The 23493-nt window shown below is 43.3% G+C and overlaps 1 long non-coding RNA gene across 1 annotated transcript; it reads left to right on the top strand.

Moving 5' to 3' along the window:
* The first annotated feature begins 1379 nt into the window (after positions 1-1379).
* Positions 1380-15066, top strand: LOC118686791 (uncharacterized). Its single transcript, XR_004980242.1, has 4 exons — positions 1380-1549; positions 3893-3967; positions 5134-5195; positions 12447-15066. It is a non-coding gene; the product is annotated as an uncharacterized LOC118686791 (long non-coding RNA).
* The last annotated feature ends 8427 nt before the right edge of the window (positions 15067-23493 follow it).

Below are 23493 nucleotides of genomic sequence, written 5' to 3'. Positions count from 1 at the left end.
TGGTAAATAAATCTTGCAAACAGTACCTTGCTGTTCACTTAATTAACATACCTTTTCCTCAACCAAAGAAGTGTTTTCCAGGAAGTCTTCTGCCTTTTTGGAACACTGTAGCATGCTGATGTGCTCCTTTGAGATGCTTGCTGGAAAAAGGCTTCCCGAATTTGTGGGAAAACCTTGTCCACTGAAAAAACCCGAGGGTGAGTAAAAAATATTTTTTCTGTAAGACCTTTAGCTAGTACATGCCAATAACTGCCTATATTTCCAGGTGCTCTCAGGTATATTCACAAACCCCATGCAAGGAAATACAGTCTGTCATCTTCCATAACCAGAAGAAGGGTAAACAAAAAGAGGTGCAAACTGCAGTTACCTAGATCCATCCTCACTGTTTTTAGAGATTTTTCATAGATCAGTCAGATCAGTGGGAAGGCTGCTGTTCATTTAAGCTGCTGGAAACTTGTCCTTATTGATTTAAATGCAGCAGTTCTTGTTATGCAGAACTCATGATTGAGTGATTTGGCTAGGGCTGGAAGAATGTGACCTTTAATGCATAAGTAAATAAGCCTTTCCATCATGTATAATCTCTCCCATATGACAGATCTGTGACTGTCTAAAGTGACAGAAAGACTGTATGAGTCTTTATTTTTTTAGATCTATTATCACAAAAAGCCACAAATCATTCCTGTCAGTGTGCAGAGAGCTGCTAATGAAAGAATTTCATTCCAGAGAGGTATCAGTGATGGATGTAAAGTTGTAAGAAGTACAGTAAGTAAAATAAAGCAGATTAATCTAATGTCTTCCATAAAGCAGACAGGAAAAAACCTGTGATTTAAAATAAACTCAAACAGAGAAAGCAAGTAATAGGCCACTGTTCCATTTCACTCATTCATTCATTAATGCCATTGTTTCTTCTTGAAGCTTAGGAGACAAAGCAATTTTCTGAGCTAAACTTAAAAGCAAACCAAGCCCTAATGAAACACAAGGAAGAGATAGTGGGTTATTTTTGTTACTTAGTTTTGTGTTTAGAAGAGTGAGGCCCTAATTCCTCTTGTGTGTCATAGAATCACAGAATGGCCTGGGTTGGAAGGGACATTAAAGATCACCCAGTTCAACCCCCGGCCATGGGCAGGGACACCTTCCACTATCCCAGGTTGCTCAGAACTCCATCCAGCCTGGCCTTGGACACTGCCAGGGATGCCAGGGATGGGGCATGCACAGCTTCTCTGGGCAACTTGTGCCAGTGCCTCACCAACCTTACAATACAGATATTTTCCCAAATACCTGATCTAAACCTACTCTCTTTCAGTGTGAAGCCAATCTCCTGTCACTATATTACTGCCCTTGGAAATAATCTTGCCTCATCTTTCTTGTAGGCTCCCTTCAGGCACTGGAAGGCTGCATTTAGGTCACTCCAAAGCCTTCTCTGGGCTGAACAATCCCAATTCTCTCAGCTTTTCCTCACAGGAGAGGTGCTCCATCCTTCTAATTAACTTGGTGGCCTTCTCTGAGCTTGCTCCAACAAGTCAATGTCCTTCCTTCAAGTGTCATTCAGGTAAAACCAATGTTAAATCTTAGTAATTCAGAGTATTATTCAGGACACATATCCTAGTTCATTCCTGTTTAATTTGTGATATCCCATGGCTGCAGAAGTACTGCCCTTCCTGTTCTTTTCCTTCCCTTGCTCTGTCCCTCTCTCTCCTCTTTCCTTAATTCTTAGTTTATCCTAATTCACCTGTTCCCTCAGGCAGTCCTTTGCTTGCAAACCTGCCAGACAGGCCAAGTCAAACTCTTCCTAAAGTACTTGAGATTCTTCAGTCCAACAGCTTCCATTCCCCCTTCTCTGGTGTCTGTATTCCTCATGCAGTGTAGGGGGAATACTCACTGCCACTGCAGAGCATCAGAACAAAAGGATGTCTCTGAGAAGAAAGGTGGCTTCAATTTTTCTGCCTTAGGCCAAGAATGCACCTGATCCAAAATACATCACTAGCAGTGGAAAGACTTCTGTCTGTTTCTGGGGTTTTAGGAAGGCTGTGAGGAACCTTTAGGGCTGAGGGGGAATTGGATTTGGCCTCAAAATTTCTGCCCTCAGAGATTCTGGATTTTCAACAGGTCAGTTTCTTTAGTAATAAAAAAAAAAGAACATTGATATAAACACAAATAAAAAGAGGAGTTCACTTGTCATTTGTCATATCCCCAGCCTACCGGGAGGTTCTGCTTGCTTCTTCTCTATGTTTTTTTTTCTCTTTCTAATCTGAATGCTGCTCCTGAGATGACACAGATAACTACAAGTCTGCAGTGCTCTCTACCTAAACTTTTGCCATCTGCACAACATCCTTGATCATGACTAAAGCAAAGCTCTAGAGGTCTGGCTTCACTATTGCTAGGCCAGTTACTAACAGCCAAACTTGTAAGAGTTCTGGAGTTAGGCAAAGGGGCAGATTTGCTGCAAGTAGAGAGAAGTGAAGTAGGATGGAAGAATCTACCCCCTGCTGGCTTTGAGCTCTATGGCTGCACAAAAAGAAGGATGTGTTTTCACGGGTGCAAGAATTGTGCTTATTATGGAGGAGGACCTTTGTGTTCCCTGAAAAAAAATAACACAAAGCATATAGGTTTGAAATACACACTGTGCATCTACAGTGGGAATGGGGCAGACCTAAGCACCTACAGCCTTCTGTGGCTGACAGGAAACCCTGTTGTGCAGAGAGTGATAGGTAATGTTTGCTCTCAGACCTGAGAGGTTCTTTGTACACTGTCAACATCAACTGCAGACAAACATTTGAGGGTCAGAATTTGTGGACCAAACTGTAACTATCTTTTCTTACATGTCTCTACAACATTCATGATTCACTAGTCTTTTTTGGCTTGAACAGAAATCTAACTTGTACAAGTCATAAACCAACCTGCAATTACCAGAGCACCCATATGAAAACACCTTTCAAGAGAGAGCAGATTTCAGTTTGAAGCCTGGTTATTACACATAATAAGCCAAATTCTTCACTGACGTTAGTGTGGAAGGGGTGTGAGTCACCACTGAATTTGGACCAGTTTTAGTCGAGAAGATGGGACTGATAAAATGCACCTTGGCACTGTCCTTTTAGTGCAAGTAATATTTGCCCAAACACTCTTGCACTCACTGGAGTAAGTGGATGGGCCTGGGCATAATAATGATCTTTTTTTCATCTGCATGTGCTTCCTGTCACCAAACAAATGTGTGCTTGCTTTTTGAAAGAAAACCCACCATATTTTATGCAGCAAAGTAGCTTTTAGTTAGTGCTGAGTAACAGTGATGCTGCCTGCCTGGCTTACCTTTTATTACAGCAGGACCATCTCTTCAAGGTGAGCTTTGCCATTAGCATCATCTTTTAAGTATAGTACCTATCTTTTTGTTAAAGTCCTAGGCAGGGCTTGGGCACAAGCTGTTTGGTAGTGTGGTAGATTGCCTTACTTAAACAAATAGTGATCCTGTGCCAGGCACTGCAGTATTCTTGGCAGGTAAAGCAGTAATATGGCAGTCATCCTTCAACTTGTCAAATGGTTCCAGGTATGCTTGCAGATGTCTTCTGCAGTTGCCTGAAACCATTTACTTTACAATGACAAGGAGAGAAAAAAGAGCAGAGCTGGGACAGAAGAACAGAATAGAAAAGCTCTGTGTCTGTTGGTAAACAGCTTTATAGGATTATGTGCAACTTTTAGTGAGCATTATGAGCATATAGTTAGCTTAATTTCTACTGAAGTTGAAGGAGTGAATTTATCTTTCTGCTACCAATTGAGAAATCAAAAGTATTTCACTGACATTTTGCTGTGTAGTGTAAGAATTTGGATATAAAGAATGAAAAATAACAGACTGTTTGTCTTTTGTCTTTTTTGAATGTTTGTCTTTTTGGTATTTTAACAGGTGTGTTCCTTAACTCCTGACAGAACCGAGACTATTAAAAGTGAACCAGAGACAGCAGTGCTTGGAATCTTCCTGGTAAAGAAAGTGCAAAGCTTCATTTAGAAGTTCAATGAGAAAGAGTCAAAGTGGGATGATAAGTATGAATGATGATGCAATTGATGATGGATTGGCCCACACTGTGAAAATGAAGGGTGTTCAGCCCAGTTACTTTAAAGGCTTGGGTGTTAAGACTGAAGGTCTAGTAGAGAACAATCTGCTCTTCATTGATCATAAGTGATGGAAAGTAAACATCATTGCACAGTGGGTGGATCACATGAGAGACAGCAAGATTTGAGCTGCATAATTCATAAAGCAAAACACAAAACCCCAGAGCTTGGGCTGACAAAATTGGAATCCACAGTCTTGTAAAGCTAATGTGACAGGCAAGCAGAGGAGCATCAAGACCTCTTTTTCACACTGCAAGTAAAGTCCCAGGCCTGGATTCTCTCTTGCACAGGAGCCCATGTTATATCCTGCAAGGACAAAGACACCTGTTTTGATATCTAATGTACTTGCTGGTATTTTTCTTGCCCATCCCTTCCGATTTCCCAGGGATTCCAATTCAGTTTGTCAGCAATCTCAAAACACCCAAGTGAAGAGGAAGGGAAAAGCCTGCCTGGAGTGTGTGCTAGCTCCTGAAGGTGTCACCCTGAAGGGGATGAAAAATGGATGAGTGATAGAGAGGTCTCCTGAGTAGACCAGAAGGCAGGAAGGGGAGAGAGCAGAGCTTACCATTTCATGCAGCTGGGCTGAGAGACTGGGGAGGTTGCACAGTGACCGCAGGGTCCACGAGACAGTGACCCTAAGGAGCAGTACAGCAGTGCCAGTGCAGCTGTGGGAGGTAAGTGGGGATGACTCAAGAGAGGAATAGGAATATTTAGTCTTTACACTGTTTTTCTGTGTGAAACTCTCCAGTGGAGCAGTGCTGCTTTGCTGGAACACCTAGGAAACTTGTAAAATAACACTGATCTGCAATCTTTTTATTGTTCATCATGGAATAAGCTGTTAGTCTGTACCTTCTGTTGGTAGTATGAGGGTAATAATGAAGGACTTTTTTGCAGTATGAAGTGGTAGAAGCATAAAGCAGTAAATCTTTCATTTAAGTCCTTACACCTGTCACCTAAACCAGGCTAATAAAATGTATTGCATGTTTTATTTTAGTCAGGATTGCCCTAATGAATTCTTATCTTGATTCTTTAAAGTGACCCATGGGACTTGGACTTGACTGCAGTCTGCTGAGGACCAGCAGCACAACAGGAGGCTGGTAAATGTTTAATATCACATTTGTTTTGTGAATTAATTTTGCAGTAGCATTATTGATGCTGTAAACTTTAGTCTATTATCTTTACAGAAATACACACAGCTGTTAAGAAAACCAGGAAGAAGAGTAGGAAAATTTAGCTTCATGCTCTCAGCATAGGCTGGAGGAGAATTTCAAAGTTAGGTTGTAGATTTTATTGGCTGTTAATCTTTGAGATGACTTCTGCTAGATGTGGACCAGCTTTGAACTATGCCCAGGTGCTTTCTATTAAAAGCATTTTAAGACCATTTTGAAATTGCCTACACAGGAGGAGGATAAAATGATAGCAGTGCATTCTTCACAAGCTCAGTAACTGCTGACCATTCTCTTGGTGGTATGGTAGAAAGGAAACTTCAGGGGCCAAAAGAAGCTCAGCTCTGAGGGCAGGCAGATTTTCTCACATGGAGGATGGATCTGCCCTAGTGCCCACCCCTGACATGTGAGGCTGGTCCTGCATTTTCTGTGTCAGGCTGCTGCAGGATGGGTACCAGGCCTGGTGTCTGAGTGCCTTCTGTGGGCCATGGCCAGGGTGTCTGATGGGACAGTGCAGGGCAGGGGCCATCCCTGGTCATTCCTGTGTGACAGAAACCACTTGTGTGGCACAGCTAATCTGGAAGCTGTGTCTGAGCTGCCTCTGACTCCTGTGCACGCTGGAATTGTAGTCTGGTGTCTTAGTTACTGATTCATCTTTGCCCATCAGAGTTCAGATACAAATATTGTGTAGGCAGTAGAGGGAGTGTTTGGCTGGTGTGTCAGCTCCTCTGTACCAGCTATGAGAATGGAGCAGTGCCAAGGGGCACTCTTCTGCTTCTGCTTTTGGATTCCTATAGCTGCATTCCCTTCAGTGAACACATAGAAAGGAGAGGGAAAACTACTTAGGAACAACCATTTTCCATCCCCCTTTCTTCACAGGATTTCTTCCAATTTACTAAACCACTTTCATCCTGTGATCTGCCCATTTTGTTAGGAGATCTCCCTGCTGTTCAACACCTTCTTGGTGTTTGAAGTACTCAGTTGACAATTCTGAACAGTTTTTTGTTCATATGCTTCCACTGTGAATTTTTCCAGAGACACAGTACCAAACCTGTCAGAGTTTAAGGAGTTGTTTAGTCATATGGTTTAGTTTTGGGCAGTCCTGCAAGGAGCAGATAATTGAAATCGATGATCCTTGTAGGTCCCTTTCAACTTGAGCTAGAGCTGTTCTATGATTCTATGACATTTGCAGCCATAAAGCATGTGATGTTCATATTTTCAATTGGGGATCCTGACAATCTGTGTTGTCCTAAATGACCCAAAGGTAGGAGAAATATGGCTCAAGAAGGAAAAAGGTAAAATGCCCATGGAATGATCAGTATAAGGAAAGGCTGCAAAACCCTAATGGGACTTGGCATGGCGTTGATAAAGGGCTTCTAATTGAGGACAAACAGATGGACAGATCAGATGAGAACAGATCATGTCCTTCCCACACTACTACTGTCTCAGTCTTACTAAGTTTTGGCTTTGGATCTTGGCTTTGTCAAAATTTTCCTTTGCAGTCTCCTGTGAAGATGCTTTCACATTTGCTAACCCATTTATCAGCCTGCAGGCTCACACCCTTTCCCACAAGGTTGGCTTCTCACCACCCACCCTTCTCCTGGTCTCTGATTTCCAGAGTAATCAGTAAATGTATCCTCTGCATGCAAATGCACACCCTTCAGCACATACCATGTGGCTCCTCTAGGCAGATGCACAGATCCATGAAATACTGGTTCATTTTGTCTGTGGATCACTTTACCTGAGCAGGAGCCAGAAATCCTGACAGCTTGGACATCTTAGGGCAGGAAACTCTGATCATAGGATTCAGAGACACGGCTGGAAATTCTGTTCATTGCAGTCTGTGTTGTTTCCTGCCTCAGTCTTTTTGCTGGGTGACAGGCTTGGAAAGGATTAGGATAGTGAAGCAGGGAACCACCCACAAACTCATCACTGACCAACGGGGAGAGGAGCAGGGGGCAGACTTGCCAGTGGATGTAGCCACCCTGTGTCCTTCCTGCTCTTTACCAGGTGTACACAAACACCTGCAGAACCAGTGCTTCACCAGGGCCCCTCACCTGGGCCAGTAGCATTTTACAGGCTTGTCTGTGTGCACAAGCAAAACCTCTTCCTGCTGCTTCTTTGTTCCCCGAGGGGAGACAACGGTACAGCCCTACTGTTGCTTTTAAGTCGATAAATCAAGAATTTGAGCCTGAGCCTTTGCTTCAAACGCTGATGTCGTGAGGAACAAGCAAAGCACGTTTTCTGAAATGATGACTGGAAGGAAGCTGTGTGTATGGCTCGGCTCTTGGCAGGCAGATGGCGCCAGATGGGCGTTCGGCGTGGCAAAAAGCCTCGGCTGGATCAGGGCAGCAGGATAAAACCACAGGCGGGACACACGGGAGTACGGGTGCTGTGCGTGCCCCACTGAATGGTTATCACACTCTGCTGCAGTGAAAACACATCCACAGCAAAGCCTTTGGTATGGGGAGAGCTGATTTTCCTGAGTATCAGCAGAGAATTGTGGTTTCTAAAACAACACGTGTGATAAAAACAATTAAAAACAACAAATATGTTAAGAATCATAGAATAGCTCAGGTTAGAAGGGACCTTAAAAATCATCTAGTTCAAATCTTTCACTAGACAGGTTGCTCAGAGCCCACATCCATCCTGTGGTCTTGAACACTGTCAAGGGTGGGACATCCACAGCTTCTCTGGGCAACCTGTTCCAGTGCCTTACAACCCTCACAGTAAAGAATTTCTCCAAAATATCAAATCTAAACCTACTCTCTTTCAGTTTGAAGCCTTTATCCCTTGTCCTGACACTACATGCCCTAGTAAATAATTTCTCCCATCTCTCTTGTTGGCTCCCTTCAGGTACTGGGAATCTGTAGTGGGATAGAATATAAGAAAGTATAGTTTAGAAAGTAATCTTACCCCTAAGGAGTTGCAGCTGGGCCAACTATCAATGATTAGGAGCAGGCCTGACTTTACCAGGCCACCGCTGTAACCACTGAGAAGAAGATGCTATAAGAGAGTGGGGTGGCTGGGTGAGAGGGGAACTGGAGTCAGTGGCTGCTTTGTGAAGGAGAAAGAGTCAGAGCTCTGAGGAGATGCCCACAAGAAAACATCAAGAAGGTATGAAACCTTTGTGATAAGGAGACAACAGTATGGAACCCCTGCGATAAGATAGCAACATGAACCTGTTGGTTTTGTTTTGGGTTTTGTTACCATGTGGAAGACATCCTTATCATGCCCCCATATTACTCTGCTACAAATGAGGGAGTATTTTCTTTACCAGCTTTGATTCTACTATCTTTATTGTGATCTTAGGTATATATCCCCATGGGACTTTAGGGAAGAACAGCAGAAAGATGCTTTACAAAACCAAGAAACTGCCTAGAATCAAATCTCCAGGTCCTGGGAAAGTGAGGAGCTTTGGGAGTTGCTACTTCCCAGAGCTCCCTCTTTTTCTGCTGAGGTGAACAACTAGAGGAGGGCAGGTGACTCACTGTATAAGAAACAGAACTAAATCAGCTGAATCAAAACACGATCAATCAAAGTATAAGAGAAAATTTTGGGTGTCTCTGAAGACTTTCACAAAACACCAAATTCTAATAGTAAAAACATGAAGGAGTGTATGAGGAGCCCAGTTTTGCACCACTTTTTCTGGGAACTCACAGATACGGGATAGGTGTCAAGTTATATTTGCAGCTGCAGCCTTCAAATGTCTTATGTTCTTTCCAGATTTTCCAATCACTGAAGAATCTGTCCTCAAGCTTTTTGCTACACACAGTGTCACTGTGAAGAACCAAGCACACTGCAAGCATCAAGGTTCCCTTGGCAAAGCCAAGGCCCAAAGTCACATCAAGGACAGTATGGAGGAGACAGAGGAAGAAAACGTGTTGTTGGAGAAAGCCAGTGGCTGCATTACAGCCAAAACCTTAGTAAGAAAAGACAGTGGAGCCTTTGTGCTGAATCTGAAAAATCACTGTCTGCAGAGGAATGTAGTGATAGAAAAAGGGGCAATGGCTTCAAAGGTATGTTTGGATTAACATTAGGAAGAATTCCGTACTGTGAGGGTGGTGAGGCACTGGAACAGGTTGTCCAGAGAAGCTGTGGTTGCTCCATCCCTGGAAGTGTTCCAGAACAGGTTGGATGGGGCTCTGAGCAACCTGGTCCGGTGGGAGATGTCCCTGCTCATGGCAGAGGATTGGAAGGAGATGATCTTTAAGGTTTCTTCCAACCAAAACCATTCTGCGTAAAACTAATTTAGTTGGAAAACACTGCTGAACTATCTTCTGGGAGTTACAGTTCAGGTACCTGATCTAGTTGAAGCTGTCCCTCTTTATTGCAGGGGGATTGGACTAGATGGGCTTTACAAGTCCAGCTCAAACTATCCTGTGAGACCTCTTGTTCCTATATTTGATCCCCAGTGACAGCAATTTTCTAGTCCCCATTCCCAAGGTCAGAGTGCATCACAGGATATACAAGGCAAACAGCAAGTCTGGGTTATTGAAACATTTAAGAAAGAAAATCTTCAACTTCAAGCAATATATCTAACTTTTCATCTAAAACTTTGCATTTTTTGTCCAAACTTCCTATGAATTAGGGAAGGCATTTCTGAGCTACTCTGTAATGCACTGCAGAAAGAGCTCATTTTCAAAATAAGTGCAATAATTGAAATGTTTAAACATATGAAGTGACCAAGATGGCAAAGAAATAGTCTTTAGAAAAACATTATGAACATGAATAAATCGAAATGAACAAGTTACCCTCCTTGACTTCCTGCTATGCATACATATATTTCTTTATACATACAAATATAACACGTGCACACAATTTGGAGTCAATAGATTGTGATTGTTCTGTGCTAGTTTGAGTTCCCTCTGTGTAGAGCCTCCGAGAGAAGTGTCTCACAAAAGTTGCTTGTGGCTTGTTATCCACAAGCAGCCACGAGAGGCCAGAACATACAGCACCTCTGAAAGTCACACCTATGGGTTTGGGTGTCTAATTTTGACTGCTTTTTCCTGAATTAGACCAGAACTGACTTGAGCAAGTGGCTGATTTTGTTGTATCCATCAGATAGCAACCGTATGATCCATGCTTATCACAGCTTGTGCAACACATGGGAGTGTTCCTATCAGCAGCAGGAGCATCTGACTAATCAGACTGTTGCTCTTCTTTTTCTGTTAATATTTTGGTTCTTTCTTGGATTCTTTCCTCTGTCTCATTGAAAATGTTGGGATTTCTCATTAATTAAATTGCAACCACTCATGGTATTGTCCTGGTTTCTGCTGAGATAAAGTTAATTTTATTCTTAGTAGCTAGTACAACACTCTTTTGGATTTGGTAGCTAAGTAGTGTTTTCTCTTTTTAAAGGACTATTCAGTTTCCCATGCTCTGCCAGTGAGCAGGTGCACAACAAGCTGGGAGGGAGCATGGCCAGGACAGCAGGCCCAGAGTGGCCAGAGGGATATTCTTATATCAGAGACTATCATGATCAGTGTATAAACTGGGGAAAATTGGCTGGGGGCTGCCAGTCACTGCTCAGGAACAGGCTGGGCCTCAGTCAGAGGGTGATAAGCAACTGTAGCCATCTCTTGGGTTTTGTTTCTCTATCTCTCTCTCCTTTTCATCTTCTTGGTTTATCTCAGTCCAAAAGCAATAAAAAATTAAATTAGTGATCCCTTTGTAACTATTGAAAAAGGACACAGAGATTCCCAGCTGGGAGGAATTAAATATCTGCAAACAGCAGAGATCAGCATGGTGAAGGTGTTCTGAGGTGTAGGTAGCTTTGGTACTTAAGGTTCAAACTGAGGTTGCCAAAGGCACTAATGTATGACAAATAATATAATTTTTCATATGTTATTATGCTCATCAACCCTTTTAAAAGAAAACTCCCATGAGATTAATGAAAGTTGCTTACATTTTTAATACTGGATTTTTAATAGTAAAGAACCTGTGCCTTGTTCTGAACTGATCAATATCACAAACTCCAAAGGATTACAGTAGCCTCAAAAATGCTCAAATGGGCAGATTTTATTTTGTGTCTGTTACAGAGACTTCTTTCTCTATACGACTAAAGCATTTTACAAAAAAAAAGACTGTTAGATGCCATAAGTAAATAGCCTAAACTATTGATGGAATCCTGTAATAGATACTGAAGTGGGTCTTAGTAGCTGCACATAATTCAGAAAAAAAAAAATGGCCAAGTGTGGAAGCCAGTATAGCTAAAAAACCAGAGAATTCTATGTTGTAGCTGAAAGCCTTGAGGTCAAATAGTTACTCAGATGGGAAAGCGTTCAGGCTCCTTTACATCAGAAGACAACACAAAACCAATTTAAAGCCTGGAGCTATGATTCTTTTCCTATTTGAAGACCTGCATTATCTCACATTAGGCTTAGGAGAGGAGAATATTCTCTGTGCATATGCACTGTATTCCTTATGACCCCCTGTGCTCAAATGAGAGCCTTGTATAAAAGCCATTAGCATCAAGTTTGTTATGGCATGCTGCACTGGATGACTTTTTGGTGCCGGGGGAAGGTTGTTACATTTTAGCTGAGAATTTCAGAGCAGAACTTGTATTTGGAAACACAACTCTCTATTCTCTTGATTGAAAACATACAGATTTTTTTAACAGTCCATCTTTTGCTCTTCTCATATATAATGGAGGCTGCTGCAAAGTGGGCTAAAGAGCAAAAAGCAAGATACAAAAATCTGTATTTTTTTAAATGACTAATAATCGGGGTACTGTAATCTTTGGCAAATAAACTTGAATAACATTAATAGGATCTTGCAAGTTAGTAAGCACATTCCCTAATCCCAGTCCACATATCACCTGACTACTTCCCACAGGACTGTAGGAGGGATTTATTAAACAAGAAGAGACACAAGGGACTCAGAGTCATAGAAAACAGGTTGGAGGAAATGTACTGCAGAGCTCACCAGCCAGCTAGGAAGAGACAGAAGCAAACCTCTAATGCTGAACACCTCTTCTAAGCACATGTGGAAAATGAGTGGTGGACAGCGCTCACAGCAGACTCCAGATGATTCTGTGCCAGAATGTTTGAGGGTTTTTTTTAAATGGCCAACCTTGAAACGGTGTCTCCATTGTGTGCCATGTTAGGAACCACATTGCTTTGCTGGACAGAATTTGCTCTGTGTTTCTTAAGGCTCATTTTATACCCCAAAACCCTGCAGGTTTGGCATTCTGAGATGGGACCAGCTCTGCATTCACATCTGCAACCTGTGGACTCTCCTGCTGTCACAGAGCCTTCAGAACTGATGAAGGTGGTGGAATTTTCAACTCCAGCCTTGGCTTAGCCTAGCAGGGAACGAGACCATGGAGATGTTCTGCCAGGATACACATTAGAGACATGAGTTGAAGACACCAAAAAGCAGAAAAAATGCACCAAGATCCCTATCTCTATTACCACTTACAGACAAATACTGCTTCTGAACCCAAGCCATGAGTGAAGCTGGTATGGGAGAAACAGGCCTGTAAGAGGAAGGAATTCTAGCAATATCACCTTCAGGTAAGACCTGTGGTATCCATCTAGCTGTAACTCCTATCTGTCAGCTGTTACTTTCTTTTGTTTTTAACATATACCACATTTTGTAAAGCTTTATCGGATTAATCTTGCACCACAAAAAAAGCATTTATCATCACAGCTTGGCTGGGTTTTCTTCATTTTTCAGAGGTTCTGAGAGGAGATGGAGAGCAGCACCAAGTTGTGCAATCCTTGAGCCAAATTTATTCATTCTGCCATCCTTCTTGCTAAGCTGTCCCCTGAATGACTGTGTCAGGTATAATGGAGTAATAGTTGTTTTTTTCCACCACATGACTTCTTACATCACACCTCACATGTGGTTACAGAGGTCACTGTTGGAAGATTCTCTGATTCCTGACACGGATTCAGTATTCTGAATTAGGACAGTTGATGCTACAGTACACAAACCATCATGTTTGAAACAGCCATTTGCTGTAAATATGTGGTGTTACTGAGACAGGATTATAATCCTTTCAGGCCCTCAGTGAGCACTCAGCCTTCTGGCACCAGAGGCTGAAGTAATATTAGCAGAGGTCATGCTTCAAGTACACTAATTATGTCTTGAGAATGAAGATATGAATGAGAATGACCTGCCATGAAATCCCCAGCTACCTTACTAATTAAGGTAGCAAAGCATCTAAGTCTTTATTGCTTAAAACTTGTTTGCTTAATTATTAATTAGAAAATTCAGGCTTTTTGTCTAAGATACTACCAGGTGACAAAGCATGGTGCTGGCTGTCCTCAGCAGCAGTAAGGCCAGCAGGAACAGGTGATTCATGAGTAGAGCAGAAGGACTTCCAGATTTCACTGAGGAAGTCTCAGAAGGTAATATCCAGGTGGTCAATATGAAAAATGGTCATTTCTCTTCTCAGTCTCCACTTTGGAATTGCACAACTCATCTGTGGGGCATGGCTTTGTTACTGTATCATCAAATAAACAGCAAAAAATCCCAGAGAGACTGTAGGCTCCAGACAAACTTGTCTGGTATGGCATGGCAACATGAAGTACTGTGCTGAGGAGTATGAGGAGCCCTGTAAAAACACACATTATACAAAGCTGTTTGTGGCAGAATTTGGACAGTAAAATCATCAAATGAGGCATTAAAGCTGCCTTTTCCTTTCCTTTGTTCTCATTCATGTATTACATGTAAACTACACTTTTTTGGCACATTTTTTACAATATTTTAAAATATTCCTGTTCCACCCACCTCACCTGAAATGGTCCTGAGTAGGTGCTCATCAGAAAGCAGTAGATTGCATTGGTGTTTTTCTTGTGGTTGCACAACTGTTGAGAGCAGAGCTGACAGCATTTTAACCCTTTCATGTAGTACCTTCTGCTGAAATAGTCTGAAGGGTTCTTCTTACAGTCTCTAATGTGACTCAACAGGCTGAAGAATGGCTTTAGCTTTCTGTGCACTCTCTCACTCTCTAATTTTTTTTCTCTCTCTTTGTTTTCTTTTATTCCTGCCTGCTCAGGTTTGATCTGACTGTGAGGCTGAAGAGCCACATGGTGGTTTGTGCTGGGACAGCACCATGACTTTGCACATCTTTTCTGTGAGCATCTCTGTTGTGTCCTGTCAGAGTAGGAATCTTGCAATTCATGTTTTCTTGGTGAAATACAGCTGCAGGGTTTGGGGCCTGGAGCAGTCCTTTAGCCTTTATCACAAGCTGTCATTGCAGTTTCAAAGTTGACTATTGGAGAAAAGTCATTCAGAGCTCCAGGTTCACAAAGTCCTGCATAACTGCTCAGTGCTTTTATGCCAAGCCTTTTTATAGGCCTTCCTGTGGTGATAGAGGGACTCAGTGCACACAAAAGGTTTGTCAGCTGCACAACCCAGCCCCTCACAGGTGGAGCAGCAGTGCTCAACAAACCATAAAACATTGGGGAGGCTCTGTGATTCACCATGAAAAGCAGAATTTTTCAAGCATGCAACTACATTTCATGTTAGGTGAAGAGAAATCATTCTTGATTAAACCTTGAGTGACCTACGTTTGTAAAGACAGTGCTTGAGGTCCCAACACTGTCCTGGGTACAATTTATATGATGTGGATGTTGAGTTCATTTCTGTAGATGCTAACAACAATTTATATGCTTTCCTTTTTTTTGTTTTTTTTTTAATCCTAGACCACTACATGAGCTCAGGCTCCACAGGACCTTGCAAAATGAGCCCCACTTAAGAAGGCACCTCTCAGTTTAAATTGTATGAGTTGATCTGTACCACACCAGATGTCTTCCCTCAGCTTCCAAGATGATTAAACTAACGAACTGTAGCATGAGGTTATGTGGAATCTCCCAGGCCATGCCAGCTGTGTGCACTTTGCTGGGGACAAAGCCTGCCACTGCCTTTGCAGATTGAAGAAATCTCTAGCACTGGTGTCCTTGAAACATTTTTCTATCGGGCTGATTCCATGCAAGTAGCTCCTGTAGCCACAGACATCCCTGTTGTGCTCAAAGATGAGGATTTTTTCTGTTGCTGCCCAAGCCAGGACACAGAACTTCACATTTGCAGTTGTCTTGGCCAGTGCTCCCCGCCACCACCACCAGTGGTGTGGAAAAAGAGGGAGGACAAGAACCATTCCCAGTCCTCATCCACAGCACCAAGAGATTTGTTTATGACCTGTTTTCACATTATCCTCAAGAGGAGTCGCAGAGATGTCCTTTACAACATTAGCATGCAAGCTGCAGGTACAGTGTAGAGAAAACTCCATCACCTTGGGGTGCTGACAGGAGGTACTCTTGTGCTGATGGAAATTACACACAATTTCTGCATCAGTACTAGGGTTAGGAAGGTTGGGGTTTTTCCCTTTAAAAAAAACCCAAAACAGATGCTTCCAATTATACAACCCTTTATCCAAAAAAGGCCACGGGAGCAATCCAAAATGTTTCCACTCAAGTGAAGAAACACTCTCTGGTCAGAAAAGACTTTCCCACTCCTTCGTTGTGTTTCCCAACTCCCTCCTTCAAGTTAGCTGAGCTAAGCCTGGAGCAGCATGGCTCAGATTCAAGGAATAAGGATGGTACTGCTGAGGCTTTGTTTACTCTGTTCAATGTGGAGGGAAAGGGTGAAGCAGTTATTGCTCCAGACACTCCCAATGCTACCTTGTTTTTCATGTCATTATTTCAACAGGCATATCCCCATAACAGCACTGACTCAACACTGTCTGTCCCCTCAGCAATCTGGTGACATCATTTTCACTGCCAGTGGGTCAGTGCCAGCCAAGTGGAGGGAGGCTGGCTTGGGTCCTTAGAGAGACTCCTGTTACTGTAATGATCTGCTGGGGTTACTGACCTATGCACTTATCATCCTTTCAGAGAATGCTTTTCGAAAGTAACAGCCTTATTTTTTCATCAGAAGGTAATTACACAGTACAAATTGGCCCTCAGGTTGCTCAGGGTAGAAAGGATCAAGGAAGGAAGTACCGTCCTAGATACACAGTGACTTTGGAAGAGAAATATTTTTGCCCCAGAAAAGGACGGAGGGAGGGAACCAAACAGAATAAAGTAGTGCTTAAATAGCTCATTAACTCTTAGCTTTCCCTGACCACCCAGTAATCTGCAGCTGGCTGAAGGAGTCCCAGAACCATGGCCCTAAACCACAGCTCAGATGCAGAAGACAACTAGGAGATGTGTTATGGTGTCCTGCAATGTGATGTCAGTTCTGGCATGTGGTTCACAGGCACAGAGAAGGTCTACAGCAATAAATATCCTGTCACAGGCCTGCTCCAGGGAGGAAATACTTCTTCTGAGGCACTGTCTGCAATGACAGTGGGGACACTGACCCTCTGGATTCTCAGGAGCAATGGAACATCTCCAGACACAGAGGTAAGCACAAGACTTGGGGTTAAGCTCAGGCTCCCTGTGTGGCCATGGGTATGTCACAGACCTGCTTTGCACCTCAGGTGCTCACCTGGGGATTAGATACAAGAACACCTCCTCTTCTATCCCTTCCATTTGTTGGCAATCTCTTCAAGACCAGACTTCCTTTTACTAGATGTGTATGTAGCCATAGCACTTTATACAGGTGCTGATTAAATTAAAATTCAGGACACGTGTGTGCTCAGAGGGTGATATTATCATGTCTTGACATAACAGAAAATTGGTGGTACAAGTCATTTTTCTTGTAGCACATTTCAATCTGACTGGGATCTGTTCCCTAAATGAGAAGCAAAGAAATCTGTGACACGCAGGAGTCTGTGTGACAGTCTTTCTGGACCAGAGGTCCCTGAAAGCACATTAAATTAGAGGTCATCTTGTCAGGTAAATGCCACCTTCTTTGTTCAGTTGCTCCCTACATGTGCCTAATCATAACATGGATGTCTAATCAGCAGTGCTCCCAAACATAACTGAGCATGGCCCAGCTAATCAAGGCAAAATGGTAAGTGATCCTTCTGCCCAGTCTGGAAATTGCAGAATGCAGGGACTCTAAACAGTGAGATAAAAGACAATTTTTTGGATTGGCCTGTGCCTGGTGTAATAAACAATGTAGTAATATAAAAAAATATTTATTAATACATATTACTAGATTAGGCATTTATTCCTTCAGAAGTCTATCCACATGCTGCTATGAGTCTTCTGATCCCATGAAGAGTAATGGGCAACACATTAAGTTGACAGATGAGTGGCACACTAAAAGGAGTAATGAGGTGTCAAATTGTGTATTTGTATTTCCCAATCAGCCTTTCCTGATGGATTAGACCATAGGTGTGTTACTTTGGCTACATGTGCAGCTGAGAAAAAGCACTTCCAGTTACGTGGCTGTAGTTGTGTTCTTGTGTGGAAGTGCTCCAGGCCTGGATTCTACAGAGCCTGAAATTACTTCAGTAACTTCTGTGCATTTACAACTCTGTAAGAGTTGTAAATGGGAGAAAGTAGGGTTGGCTCTGCCTTGCACTGCATTCCTTTGATAATAGCCTACCTGTCTTCAGGCAGGACCAGCAGGACATAGATGTGAACTGATTTCCTAGTCTTCATTACAAATGGCAAATCACAAGGTTTATTTGCATAAACCTGAGAGATGATAGAAAAACTCTGAAGGAGAATGAGGAGATAAACTCTTTTCTGAGAATGAGGTCTCATGAAAGAATTTTGCCATACAGTGCTACATTTACAATCCGGGGGATTTACCTGATGAGATCCCATGTCAATGCGACAAGCAGTATTAAGTACTTCAAGAAATGTGTTTAAATACAGGCTGAAAATGGAAGATTTGCAGTGGACAGTGGAAATTAAATTGTCCATGCTGTTCCCCTTGATTTCCCCTGAGCGTTCTGTAGACTATTAATGCCTCAGAGCAACACCAGCAGAGCAATATCGCTTCCTCTACAAGATCACCTGCTTTGGTTTATAATTGGGTGTAATTTAATCATGCGTTTCTAAAGTGCTTTGGGAGCCAAATATCCGAAAACACTTTACAATTTAATGGCATTAGTGAGAGAATGCATCAATATATCCTTGTGGAGCAAAAGTCTGACACCTCAGTTACAGCTGAAGAAACAAAGAAATTAATTGCTTGCTTAGAGTTACATAGCAGATTAATGGGAGAATGAGATTTCCAATTCCTTTCCCTCTTGTTTTTTAGTATGTATTTGTTTGCATGTTGAGACAGGTATGCTGGTCAGATGCCAAGAGAAATGTGGTGTATTATTCATTCTTCCTACTCCCTGGGTTTTCCCTTATGGGAAGATCTAGATCATGAAAAGTCATACCAAGGTCTTTAAGATTTGTACTCATGCACAAGAGGACTCTGTGTGCTGATGGTGCTGGCTCTGGTTGCATGTTTGTGTGTGCAGTGGGAAGCAGCCTGCAGTGACTGTCCCCCGCAGCATTTTGACTTCAAGATGGAATATCCTGGGAAGGAGAGTGCTTCCTGCATCGTGGCCCCACTGAGGAGCCACAGCATGTGACAACAGCTGTGCCCTGAGCTGGGCTGTCATCAGTGACCCCAGTACAGGGAAACCCTTAGCAACACTTCCAAGCCTAGGAAGTGTGGCTCAGCTCAACAAGAAGCACCTGCCTGCTTATGAGCCCTACAACCTGCAGCTGCAAGCTGATCATCTGTGCTAGGTCAGGTGTGCAGCCACTGGGACTTGTTGGGGGTGATTCCCTGCAGGCTGAGGAACCATGAGATTTCATGTCTGAATGCAGTTCACACCCTGCCGTTTCCCAGGACAAACACACTTGCTGGGACTGGCACTGTGGATCTCACTCCTCTGGGGTCTCTCCCTTGTCCAGAAGAAGGGGTTGCTCAAGCTGTAGGTGCTGGAGCTGCAAGGGCCACACTGTAGAAACTTACCTTCATATCCAAAAAAACCAGACTAACTCTGTCTTCCTTTGAAGTCACTGTGATTTATCTTCAGTTGTTTTAAGGCCGTCTTGTATCCCTTAAAATGGCTTATTTTGGCCAGCAGGCCTCATGAATTCCCTAAATGGCTCAGAAGCAAACATGGCCAGTTCTCAGTCCCTAACTAGGCTTGCTCTGCATCCATGGCATACTTAGCACTTCCAAGCAGTCCATGGATGCACTCTGCCACTAGCCTTGTGCATGTTTTGCACAGCCACTGCACTGGGTACATCTGTTCTCTTCCTTTGTAAAATTGAAGGATTTTGCAAGGATGTTCAGCTAGTCATACAATGTTCCTTGCATGACTAGCTGTCATACAAGGAACGTTGTATGACAGCTAGTAAGGTTTCCAAGACAAAAAGAGGAAGAAAATCAAACATTACATATCCCACTCTCCCTTCCCTCTTTTGTTGAAAGCAGTGAAGCTTTAAATCAGGTTGTAACACAGAGCTTGGTTCAAATTGGTGGTGTGAGCGTGGATTCTTCCAGGTGCATAGGTTGAGGTTTTACAGACATGTTTTAGAGAAAGGCCCTGGTGCCTCAGGCCTGTTAGTGTCCTCTTAAAGGGGACAAGAGAGGCTGCCAGGCACAGCCTGGAATGAAACTGATACAGCACCAATAATGAGGGACTATATTTGGAAAGATCTTTCAGGGCTATTTTTGACTGAGATCATTACTTCTGGACAGCCTGCTGACAACTGCTGGGCACACAAACACACCCCACCCAGGGTTTGGTTCTCTCTGCTAATGTGGAAGTAGCTCACAGGGGGTCAGCAGAGGGAAAGGATGCTCACACTGGGTTTCCTGCTCTGATTTTCAAACTGATCTGTGTTTGTGTGTACAATACAATGCAACACTTCTTCACTGAAGCCAGCAACTGCCCACCCAAAAGACTGGAAGCAATTCTTTACCATTGTTCTAATAATTCCTGTTGTCACCATGTGTCCCACTTCCCATGCACCCTGGTACACTCCTCCCTGAAGGCAGAGCTGGAGCACACCTTCCCTGTACCTAAAATCAGTGGGAGCTTTCTCTGCTGCCAGCCAGGCTGATGCAAGGAATCCTGACAGTGCTTCACCCTGCTCAGGGAAGGCAGGCAGGCCTGGGGGGCACGAGAACAGCTCCCTATCCCCTCAGAGATCTGCTTGCTGGGTGGCACTTTGCCCTCCCACACTGAGCTTGTTGAGGTGAGCACTGGTACAACAGGAACACACCTCTTCAAAGTTACTCAAAGCAGCAGAGCTGGCTGGGGAGTGAGGCTTGCAAAAGCACTGTATGGGTGAGGTGCTGATTTATACCCAGGTTCCTCAATGGGAGCCTATGCCTGAGGGTTCCTGAGGCTCCTCCTTGTCTTGACCTGGGCAGTTTCTGGGTAGGGTCTCTCTGCTGCCAGATATTTGCAGCTGAGGTGGGAAATCAGGAGTCAGAATAAGAGACTGTAAAACTGACTTTAGCAGATAAGGCATTCCTGTCAAATCCAGCTTAACTGCAGATTTGTTTTTTATTCTTTAGGAACTACATTCTTGATAATTTTAGTTCTGGAAGAAAGGTAGTTACTGCCTGGAATTGGGCACTGTAGACTGGAGGGCACTCTTCATTAGGAAATGAGCCCATTCAGACCAGACTTAAAAAATTCTTTTAGGGACATTTTTCAGAGACTTTCAGTGGTCTATACCTGCTGACAGGCTGTCCTATGGAAAAGGAGTAAGGACTGACCTAAGGGCTGAGCAAATGTGCTGACTTGAACAACTCTGAGGAGTAGCTGATTTCTGTGTTGATTCCACAGGGACTAAACCTCTATCTCAATTCCTCTTAATATATTGTGGTGTGTTTACCCCAGCTGGACACCTGGTGCAGACCAAAGCTATTATATCACTACCCTCCCACAGCTGGACAGGAGAGAGAAAATTTAACAAAAGGCTTATGAAGCAAGCTAAGGATAGGGAGATCACTCACCAATTACTGTCACAGGCAAAACACACTCAGCTTGGGGAATTTAATTTATTACCAATCAAATCAGAATAGTGTAAGGAAAGTAAACTGCTAAATTTTAAAACATCTTTCCCTACTCCTCCCTTCTTCCTGGGCTTAGCTTTATTTCAGAATTCTTTACTTCCTTTACCCACCGGTGCAGGTGGATGGGGAATGGGGTCTGTGGCCAGTTCATCATGCCTCATCTTTCTCCCTCTCTGCTCTGCTCTCACATATTCTCACTCCCCTCTTTAGCTGCAGTTGCTGTTGCAGTTATCTTCCCCTTCTCAAAAGTGTTGACACAGAGGCACTTGGACCCATTGCTTCTACTAGACACGGGGGAAGCTTCCAGCAGCTTCTCACAGAAGCCACCCCTGCAGTCCCCTCCTGCCACCAAAGCCTTCCCACACAAACCCAATACTTATGTACTCTTCTATTTCTCTTCTTTAATTGCACTCTTCTGCTTAGCCATGTTTTTCAGTTTTAGCCCTTTCATAATATTTACAAAAACAAATAGGGCATTGCACCACCTCAGTGAAACACAGCAGCAGCTCTGCTGCTCTTGTAGCTCAGAAGGGGTGAATACAATGAATTTTCCTCAGGCTGGGAGGGGGCAGGTTGCAAAGAACACAAAGATTGTTAGACCCAAAGTAAATTATTCAGAACAGTGCTGAAGTGAACAAGGGGAAATGGGAGTGAAAATGAGAACTCCCTAAATATGAACTGTCTCTTCCTACAAAAACTGTCACCAGACTTTTTCCTTTATACAGTGGAAAGCCTTATAGAGCTTTAAAACCTTTAAAAATTTTATAAAGCTTTTTATCCATAACTTTGTGAGACTTGCACTCAAAACATAGGGTTGACTGCACTAATTATGGCACTTAGTCCTTTTCTTTTCTTTAAAAAAAGATGGACACAGGGACAGGAAATTTGCAGAAGTTGAAACATAAGATATAATTAGTGGAACTAGCTGTGCCTGGTCTGGCATGCAGAACGGCATTGTTGTGGCTGTGTAGTTTGTCTTCATGTGGCTCAAAATGCAGCTGCCCTTGGCTTCTCTGAGGGTCAGTTAGACCAGGTGGTAGAGTGGGAATTCTGCTCAGCAGGGGCACTTCCAGTGTTTCCATCTTCCTTCCCTCTAAATGATTTTGTACAGTAGGATGTCAAAGGTGATATTTCTAATACCCTCTGCTATTGTATCTTAATGGTAATAAAAGGTCCCAAAGATTGGAGAGAATCCTGCTTCCAAGTTCAAGAATAGACTTGGATTCTGCCTCCTTTTCTCCAGATAGCCCAGCAGGACCTCCATGATATTTTAGGCTTCTTTATGTGAGATTGCATATAAACACAGAGTAAGCCATAAATCTGAAATACTTAAATCCTTGCAATACTAAGTAAATACATCTTTGCACATGAGGGAGTCACATTGTAAAAGAGCTGGCTACAGAAAGTGCAGGAACTTCGCTGCTCTGGCCATGCCTAAATAAGGGATTACAGAAAATCTGAACCACTGGACAGGCTGACAGGTAGGTCAATACAAATATACATGCACTGGTGCTGGTTCTTTTAATGTAGACTGAAATCTTTCAGGAGCCAGATCTGGAATAAAAACACAGCAGTGGCCAGTGACCCAGACACACTCAGTCTGAGAATATTGTATCACTTTTGTTCCATCTGGAGCTAGGAAGGAGGTATGAGGAAACAGGATGCTCCTCCCAGCAGGCCTCTAAGATTTTGAAAGGAATTGTAAAAGACAAAATAAAAGGAAGAGGAGAGAATCACTCCCTTCTGCCTCCTGTTAACCCCTTTAGGCTGCCTTGAAAATAATTTGGTTGTATTTCTGTCTGGTACTGATTAGTTCTCACATCAGGAAGGGGAGTATGAAGGAGTCTCCATTAAACCTGCAAGCAAATCCATTTAACTGACTGGGAGCACTTACACCCACTGGGTTTCTATGCTATAAATCCTTGGAACCTTGTTCCACTGGTGACAGATGGCCTGGTTCAGGATTAATGAAACAAAATATCTGTGCCACTGCATCAAACAGCTGAAGAAGCTGGCATCAGATTCCCAACCAGAAAAATGTGTACAGACTACTCTACTCCTTCCCTCCTGGAAATGTTTCCTGGGGCGAGGGGCGAGAGAGATTTGGCCATAAGTCTGGGAATTGCTGGCAGTGAGAAGTCTTCCTGGAGCAGCCCTGGGCTGCAAGCTCCCTTCTCCCTGGAAGTGTGGAGGACAAATGGCCACTGTCTGTGGGAATGGCTGGAGCAGCAAGGGCCAAGCTTGCTCCTGAGACTGGCATCCCAGGGCAGCCAGGATGTGGTGTAACGCCAGCCCAGTGCCTGGCTGGTTTGTGTTGGATGTGCTCTGTATGGTGCACGTG

The sequence above is a fragment of the Molothrus ater genome, chromosome 6 (assembly GCF_012460135.2).
Source record: "Molothrus ater isolate BHLD 08-10-18 breed brown headed cowbird chromosome 6, BPBGC_Mater_1.1, whole genome shotgun sequence".
NCBI classification, from domain to species: Eukaryota; Metazoa; Chordata; class Aves; order Passeriformes; family Icteridae; genus Molothrus; species Molothrus ater.
This window is presented reverse-complemented; position numbering and strand designations above follow the sequence as displayed.